The 9,623-nt window shown below is 33.2% G+C and overlaps 1 non-coding gene across 1 annotated transcript; it reads right to left on the bottom strand.

Annotated features, from left to right (window-relative positions):
• Positions 1-361: 361 nt before the first annotated feature.
• TRNAP-UGG (transfer RNA proline (anticodon UGG)) lies at positions 362-435 on the bottom strand. The gene has a single exon. It is a non-coding gene; the product is annotated as a tRNA-Pro (tRNA).
• Between the last annotated feature and the right edge of the window lie 9,188 nt (positions 436-9,623).

Raw genomic sequence — 9,623 nt, 5'->3', positions numbered from 1 at the left:
TTAGAGGAAGTGGTATAACTATAGTACACCCTCCAAGACCCTAGAGAGGAGCAATGGGAATCTCTAGGGTCTCTTGGAGGTACTTGGAAAAATGAAGGGACACGGTTCTATAATCTACTATAGCTCTTCTCTATGACCTTAAATATGGGAATTTAATAATCATTCCATCATCCCTTTTTTTCTTTCTCAATGGAAAAGGAGAGTGTATCATTCTTTTTAATAATCCCGGATAAACTCTGACATTAAATCTTGCTGGTATGGTAACTTTATTCTACGAAAGTTGCATTTTATTTATTCCGAAGAGAAATTCATTCGATCAAAACTTTTACTTTTTTTATGGAAGATTTAGGATAAAAAAGGGTAGGGATGACAGGATTTGAACCTGCGACATTTTGTACCCAAAACAAACGTGCTACCAAGCTGCACTACATCCCTTTTAATCGTGAGTATTTTTTATTCAATATTTTATATTAAAAATATTGAAATTTGTTTTCCACATTTATCTTCCTTCGCACATGAATAGACTGTATATACAGAAGATATAATGTAAAAGATGTCTATTTATTGACAGTACTTGATTACTTACTATTACATAGTTATTACTATCATTCATATCATATTGTAAAAAAAAAAAGAATTTGTACCAAATACAAATATTTGTTTGCAGATAGTCCTAAACTACGGGTGTAGTTGACCATATGATATATCTATCATTCTTGAGAAGGAGAACTTACGAACAATGCAAGATATAAAAACATATCTTTCCACATCGCCTGTGTTAGCTACTTTATGCTTGGTATTTTTATCCAGTTTATTAATTGAGATAAATCATTTTTTCCCAGATGCTCTGACTTTTCCCTTTTTTTGACTTTCATTTTTTTTGCTTTCCTGCAAACCCAAAATAAAAAAATGATGTTAGATTCATTTCCTTTTCTTATTGGATAAAGAAAATTTTAGAAGGTGAGGGTGAAGTTAGGATTAAGATAAAAGTAAAAATATAGATCCAAAAGTTCCTCAAATAGTAAACTACTTGAAAATCTTAATTAAAGATTTTATTACGAGAATGAATTAAGTAATAAAATCTTTAATCATTTTTAAGACAACTTCTATCCCTTTCTCTTTCTTCTCTTTTTTTTTTCCAAATTGAAAAGAAGTACATATAATACCAAAAGTAAGTTATATGGCCAAGGGTGGAAATGTAAGAATAACGATTACTTTAGAATGTACTAGTTGTACCCAAGACAGTGTTGAAAAAAAATCAATGGGTATTTCTAGATATACGACTCGAAAAAATTGCCGCAATACTCCTAATCGATTGGAATTAAAAAATTTGTGTCCTTCTTGTTACAAGCATACCATTCATGGAGAAATCAAAAAATAGATTGAATCTAACATTTCTGCCCAGAAATAGAAATATATATTGAAGATATTGATTTCTTTGTCTTTGTATATATATATATTAACAAGTCACTGTCAATATTTCTTTTCGAAATATTTTGAAACAAAATAAATAGTATTTGAAAGGTTCATAAAACAAACTATGAATAAAATGAAGCCATCTTTTCGGAATACATATAAACCATATTCTCAAAATAGATCTAATAAGTTTAGAAATAGATCTAAATTGAGAAGTAGATATAAATTGAGAAGTAGATCTAAATTGAGAAGTAGATCTAAATTGAGAAATAGATCTAAGTCATCTTTTCGAAATGCATCTAAGCAATTTTCTCCAAATCAGCATTCTTTTCGAAGACGTTTATCGCCAATTCAGCCTGGAGAGAATATGAATTATTAGAATATGGAACTATAGATTAATTTTTTTTTTCTATATTTATTAACAATAATTTATTCTATTATTGAATTATGTGGATGTGTAATTATGAGTTTTTTTGCTCCATTACAGGACAGAATGCTCATTAAAACGTTGATACGTATCAATCTTCTATGATACGTTATACTTTATCTTCTTTTCTGGTGGATTATTGTTATTACATTAAATTACATTATCAATATATTATAAATGTAAACCCCCTAGCCTCTTTTTATTCACGATATAAATATAAAAAAAGAGCGAACAGAAATAACAAAGAGAACTAGGGATAATCAGTTTTGAACTGATGACTTTCACCACGTCAAGGTGACACTCTACCACTGAGTTATATCCCTTTCCTATCCTTATCCAGAAGGGAAATTGTAAGAACTTCCCATTCCAAAAGAATCGAGAAATTAAACGAAACTATATCATGATTCCTCGAAAGAAATCTGTAACAATTTCCAAATTGACATTTTCTACTTAAAAACAAAATTCGTAACTAAATAGGCTATTAATATTGCTGCATTTCAAAAAAAAAAACTTTTCCTATATTTCCTTACCTTATATTGCCGATTGGTGCACACAGCCGCTCGGAGCATATATTCTATTGATACCATTTTATCATAGGCCATCGAAATAATTCTCAGTATACAAACCATGCCACCCAAACCAAAGCACAAACCGTCTATGGAGTATTAGGGATAAAAATTTGGATCTTTGTTTAAGATGAGCAATATCTTTCTATAATCTAACCAATCAAAAATCTTAAATTCTATAAGATCAAATAAAAATTATTAAACATCTTGGAGCAGTGCTATGCTTAGTGTGCGACTCGTTGAGATCAAGCTTTTGCTTCTTTTCTAAAATGAATGATAGGGAACTCGAAATAAAAACAAATTGGTCTCTAGTATATTTTATTTGACTAAGATCCAATAAGCTAGTTATTGAAATATAGATAGTTCTATCAAAGAAATGAAAGACAGACCTTTTTTTCCACAACACGAAGAGACAAACCTATATCTCTCGTAAAGAGAAAAAGAGTCTTTGGTAATGCAAGAAAAGAAAAAGGGAAGGAGAAAAAGAGAAAATGAAATCTTCTTCCTTACAGTATTGTATGGTTCATAAATCACCCTCAAAGAGCAGTGTGATAAAGCATAAGAATTATCCTGATTATTTCTATTCAGTTTATTAAAAAGAGCTTCAGATCAATGGAAACTAAGAAAATTCTTTTAGTCGAGCAAATGACTCACTATGGAGGTTGACATAAAGTTGAATTTCTTCCAAACTTAGTGGTAGTTAAAACCATTAAGGATGACTCTATGATTGCAATAGGTAAAGTCAATCATGATTCAAGGCTTTACACTTTCTCTTTCTTTGTGCCAAAATCAAATGCACAAGCCTTTTTATTACATTCAAACATAGAAAGTAAACTATGCATGAGAGATTTGAACATCTCAACTATAGATATCTTTAGTTTCTTAGTAGCAAGAAAATGGTTAATGGTCTACCTCAAGTCCAATTTTCAAAAGGTGTTTGTTTAGGTTTCTCACTTGGAAAACATCTTGAATTTTTTTTCAAAAAGGGGATGTCTTGGAGAGCACAATGTGTTCTTGAATTAGTTTATAGTGATGTGGCAAGCCCATTTCTAGTGCCATGATTTGGCAAGTCTTGCTATACACTCACCTTCATAGATGATTACTCTCACTTTACTTGGGCCTTCTTCATGGCTCATAAGAGTGAAGTGTTTGAAAAATTTCTTAGCTTCAAGGCTCAAGTGGAAAAGCAGTTAGAAAAAGTCATCAAAGTTCTTTGAATAGATAATCGGGGGAGTATGTGAACTCAAGACTAATAGAATTTTGTACTCAAGAGGGAATTGACCTTTAGCATTTAGTACCATATATGCCATGTAGTAGAATGGTGTTTCTGAAAGGAAAAGTAGAACTCTCAAAGAGATGACCACTTGCATGATACTAAACAAGTCTCTTGATCAAGTCTTTTGGGCTGAAGCAATGAATTGTGCTAATTATATTTAGAATAGGAATTGTCATAAAGATTTGGATGATATAACTCTTTTTGAAGAATTGAATAGTAGGAAACCTATGGTCAAGAACTTCAGAGTCTTTGGTTGTCCAGCATGGGCATGAATACCTCCACAAAAATGCAAGACATTAGTAGCTCGAAGCAAACCTTGTCTCTTTGTTGGATATGCAAACTCACATAAAGCTTACAAGTTGATGGATCTAGAGACACATGATATATTCTATGAGAGGAGTATACATTTTGAAGAAAGTTGTCCAAGCTTTACTTCTTCAACTCCTCCTCCTTCCTCCTTCATTGAAGAGAGTGATAACGAAAATAGTGACTTGGAATATGTACGCCCCTGACCCAAATAGAGGCATTAACCATTTGAGATTGAGGGTATTCCTTCTACATCTTCTTCCACTAGACCGAGATGGGCTAAGTAGGCATTAGATGTGGCAAGGCCATTGGTAGGGAATCCTTCAAATAATAGGAGGACAAGATCACAACACAATTCACTCCCGCATGCTTATATTATAGTTGCTTCTAATCCCCAATCATTTCAAGAAGCATCAAGTATTCCAAAATGGGATAGAGCAATGGAGGAATAATATAACTCTCTTATGAGAAATGATGCAAGGGACTTAGTCTCTCTTCCTAAGGGAAGAGAATTGGCTTAGTGTAAGTGGATCTATTGGACCAAATTTGCAAGCTTGACTTGTTGCAAAAGGTTTTTCTTAGGTACTTGGCATTGATTACACTAAGACCTTTGCACCAATGGCAAAATGAATTCCATTTTTCTAACACTAGCTATATCAGTAGCTCAGCTATGGGTTGTTCATCAAATGGATGTGAAAAGTGCATTCTTGAATGGGGATCTTCATGAGGAAATATATATGGAGCAGCCATAAGGATTCATACAAGATGCTACCTTGGTTTGCAAATTGAATAAATCTATCTATGGACTTAAACAAGCTCCAAGAGCTTGGTCTATGAAGATGGATTCTTCTCTTCATTCAGAAGGGTTCACGAGATGTCATTCTGATCTGAATGTCTACATTATTCAAAAGGATGATTCACATTTTCTTCTTGTGCTTTATGTTGATGACTTGATGATTACAGGTAGAATAGTATCCATTATTGATAGTGTCAAGGATACTTTGTAGGATACGTTTTCAATGATAGACTTGGGTCTACTACACTATTTCCTTGGTATCGAGATACATTAGTCTTTATCAGGGATCACCTTATCACAATCCAAGCGTGCTCTTGATCTACTAGTTCAGTTTCTCATGAGTGACTACAAGGCTACATGTACCCCATTCCTCTCTTGTGTGAAGTTAGAAACAAAGTGTTCCACTCAACATGTTGATGCAACTTTGTATAGATAGTTGGTTGGAAGCCTCATCTACTTGACACATACACACCCTGACATCTCATTTGTAGTTAGCATGGTTTCTCCCTTTGCAAGAGCCACATGAACTTCATTGGAAGGCATCCAAATGAATCTTACACTATATTTATGGTACACATACACATGGAATGCACTATGCAACTAGTATAGGCATTCAGCTAGTGGGATATATAGACTCATACTATGTAGGGGACCTTGATTCTCACAAGTCTACTTTAGGATATATGTTTCATCTTGCTTCCAACCCAATTTTTTGGTAGAGTAAAAAGTAGAACACCATTGATCTCTCATCAACTAAGACTGAGTATTAAGGAGTTGTGACTATGATGATAGAAGCTATTTGGTTGTAGCAGGTTTTGAAGGAGTTTGGTTTTGATCTACCTAGACCCACAATCATCCATTGTGATAACTAGAGTGCTATTGAGATCTCAAAACATCCAGTGCAACATCAACACACCAAACATATTGTGTTTCATATGCACTACATCAAAAAACTAATTCATGAGTAGGTCATTGCATTGCAATATTGTCCTACTAAGCAGCAGGTAGCTGACATCTTCACCAAGTCCTTCACAGAGGTCAAGTATCTTCATTTGTGAGATCTCTTGGGGGTGAGGTATTTTTCACTAGGGGGTGTCACATGATCCTTCTCTTCTCTATTGTACATATCTCTCTTTTTGGAGGGTTTTTCCCATGAGGTTTTCCCTCTTTCTCCGTTTGCAGAGAGATTTCATTGCATTTTAGCATTTCATTTGTACTTGGGTACTTAACATGGCCTAGTAGCTGGGACATGTTATGCATTTCATCATTGCTTTTGTGAGCCTAACTGTATTCCCCTAAGTCACACTTAAGGGGGGGTGTTAGTGTAAATAATTATCATTTACACTTTACAAAATTTTACTTAGGATAAATGCATTATTTTGTTTTTTCTTAGGTTAGAGACCTAGGAGTTTGCATACTCATATGAGTTGTCATGTTGACAACATAGGAGTAAGAAATTCTATTTTATCACATGGTGTCTACAACACTAGAGTTTGCGTAATTAACTGAGTTTTCATGTCGACAACACAGTTGTTCACACTCTTAATTAAGAACATGGTATCTACAATATAATTTTATGTGACACACCTTTGTAGGCTTATCCTCTTATCATCATACTAACTTATGTGCTTAATGGAGGATAATCCACTCTTGGTGGACATGTGCTTAGTTGTGAGCCTTATTATATTGCTAACTCCTAGATATTCTAGAAGCATTCTAGAGGCTTTTATATTCAAGCACTCCTAGTGTACTTGTACGTCAATTAAATTTCATATTGTTATTATGATCATACACTATTGGTCTATTTTGTGCTAGTTGTTGACCTTCTTGGCCTTGGGTGATCTTACCCTAAGGAAATTTTTACACAATTAAGCATCTTGAAGTTCAATTGACTTAATGCAATATTGTAAAGGGTAGATTGCATATGAATCAGTACATTAGGTACATAGAAGTTCACTGAATGTTATGTTTGGCATGAGATGTCAAAGAGAGAGAGAGTTCTATCATGCATGAAAGGATTCTTTTGTCTAGTAGGGAGAGTTTTCTATAATATATTAGAGATATTATGTGTGTGTGTGTGTGTGTGTGTGTGTGTGTGTGTGTGTGTGTGTGTGAGAGAGAGAGAGAGAGAGAGAGAGAGAGAGAGAGAGAGAGAGAGAGATGTCATAAAGGGAGAGCCTTTTGTCAGGTTAGCTGAAGAGTAAAGAAGAAAAGTTTGCTGACAAAGGGAGAAAGGGTAATCAGAATTATTAAAGAATCATTCTAGATAGAGAGATTGATGTTAGAGGGAATTCACACTGATAGAGGGAGTTCTCATGGATGAAAATTAGAATGAAAGTAAAGATATTATCCTTACTTTTATTTTTCTCTAAAATTTCATTATATTATGACATGTTGTATTGCCATCAATGCCAAAGTGGGATATTGTTGATAATAATTGTTAAATTTTATATTATCTTTGATGTTACAAAAAATGTCAAGTCTTTACCAGTTAGTGTATACTGAACTCATCCGGGTGATTAAGACAATTTCTAGTGTCTACCAAGCGTTCTCGAGATAATCAAGTTTGAAGACAACATCTGCCAAGTTCACTCAAGCACCAAAGGAATTTTATAGGAAGATAGTGGCTATTGAGTCCACTCAGTCACCAAAGAGAAATTGGCAAGGAACTACTCTTAATTGAACTCACTTGATTTCTAAAGGAAATTTAGTCCAAGATGTAGTGTTAACTAAGTTCACGTGGTTAACTAAGGAAGTCTAAAGAAAGTCTTTGCTGGGTTAGTGTTGATCGAGTTGTGTCAGCTAAAGAAGAATTTTCTTGAATCAATATATTTCATTTGATGAATTTATTTGTTAAGTCTATCCTACTTAACAGATGAATATTGAATAATTGTAAGTTTATTCAAGTTGACTTAACTTGGAAAAAGATATAAGTATAAGGTCAAGTTGTTTGATTGAAAATATAAACCAAGGAAGAAAATTGGAAGGATAACAAAGTATCCTAAGTTGATTGAGCTGCAAATTTTTATCTAATCAAGGAGGATTAAGTATTTACGGTAGAAAAAATATCTTAAATCAGTAATTTAGTCACATCAACAATCAGGTCATATCATTGTTACTCTCTAATAATTGTAGCAGTGTATCTTTCAACCTATAATTGCTACAAGAATAAGAAGACCCGCTTCTTAGCACAATAATATACCACTTCTAGACAAACAATCACTCATCTAGACAAATAGTTCAATGATTGGATGCCTATTGGACTGATCATGATATCCTTCTAGCTACTACTTCTAATGTCCCCTCCAAATAATAATCTTTAAACAAAAGTAGGGCCTTAATGAAACTTTCATAATACACATTTTATGCCATGTACCTTGCAATAAGTTTAGACCCACATGCCTTTCCCTTTGTGCAATACAAATATTTCAATTTCTTCTTTCTTATCAAAGCAATTGTGTATGACATGTATGCTCCCTTTTAGAAATGTATTTCTTTGTTCCAGATTGTTAGATACTTCAAGAAATATAAATGTTTCTAGTTCTTACTACTATGGAAAGCAACTACTTAAGACATGTATACCTCATGTAATACTTTGCAGGGTTCTACACAACATCAGCTTCAGTCAAGCTACTTTATTTGGCTCAGCATCATCCAAGTTGTACTTTGAAGGGAAAAAAAGGTTAAGTATCTACAATAAATTTCCAGCATCTAAGTAAATTTATCATACTACCTTTTTTGCTGCTATAAATTGTTTCTCTACTCCTTTTGTACTTAATCAACATACTGACATATTTCCTCCACTCTTCTATAGCTAGATGAGAAACATGCAACACACACAACATACTGACAACTTGAAAATAGTAAAATAGATAGCAAAGAAAAGGTAAATACATCAAAGCTCATATGCATAACTAGCAAAATTTGTAACCCCAATCGATGCTATTGTAGCTAAAATGCATTTTATTCTATCATCTACATAACTGAGTTTGATATTTCTACAATTCGATGTCTCACACTAATAGTTGCTCCAAAATGAGTGAATCAATGTGACATCATATTGAGAATTCAATGCAATCAACATCAAGATAGTGAGCCCCAATGTTTATTATCGAGAATATCAACACCTTTGTTTCTCCTTCTAACATTCACTAACTTTTTCTTTCACAACTATCGGAAATCCAAGACAAACAAATATGAGGCAAGTATAATAGAAAAAAATCATGATATCAAATAGTAATCCACTCTAGTTATGATACATACAACAAGCCAATTGCACTCTCTCTAGACTTCATTTCCCACACTCATTTTCTTCCCATGTGATAGAGAAATAAATTGTTGAGCAATGCATAGAAAGGATACACAAAACAACTCCACAGAGCCATAGTATTTATCTGTAATATATGTCTAATATTTTTTCATCTTCAAAAAGATGCAACTGCTCAAAAATGTTATTGCTTATCCATTACTATTTTCCAGGTACACAATAAAAAAGTAGAGAAAGACCATGTTCCACAAGCCTTGGAGTACAAGAAGAATGTGAGAATTGAAAGGAAAGGTTATTATTTATACCTCTCCATACAACTTCTACTACTCTATCATTTTCTCAATTCACTTTCCTAATATCATCAAAATATATTCTAACACATTGTCTTTGCCTCTCCTTTTAGATGTCTTCAAAATATCAATATAAAAAGTAAAGAAAGTTTTGTGCCACAACATGTACTCAAATAGTAAACAAGCTCAATTTCATTTAGAAAATCAGATTTGTACCATACTCATGTAACTACATTGTTCTCTTTGTCTATTCTTTACAGCCCCTTCATGAATATGCAT

Source organism: Cupressus sempervirens, chromosome 11 (genome assembly GCF_028749045.1).
Source record: "Cupressus sempervirens isolate cs-2001-9-10 chromosome 11, ASM2874904v1, whole genome shotgun sequence".
In the NCBI taxonomy this organism is placed as follows: Eukaryota; Viridiplantae; Streptophyta; class Pinopsida; order Cupressales; family Cupressaceae; genus Cupressus; species Cupressus sempervirens.
The sequence above is the reverse complement of the archived record's forward strand: the minus strand, read 5'-3'. Positions and strand labels throughout refer to the sequence as shown.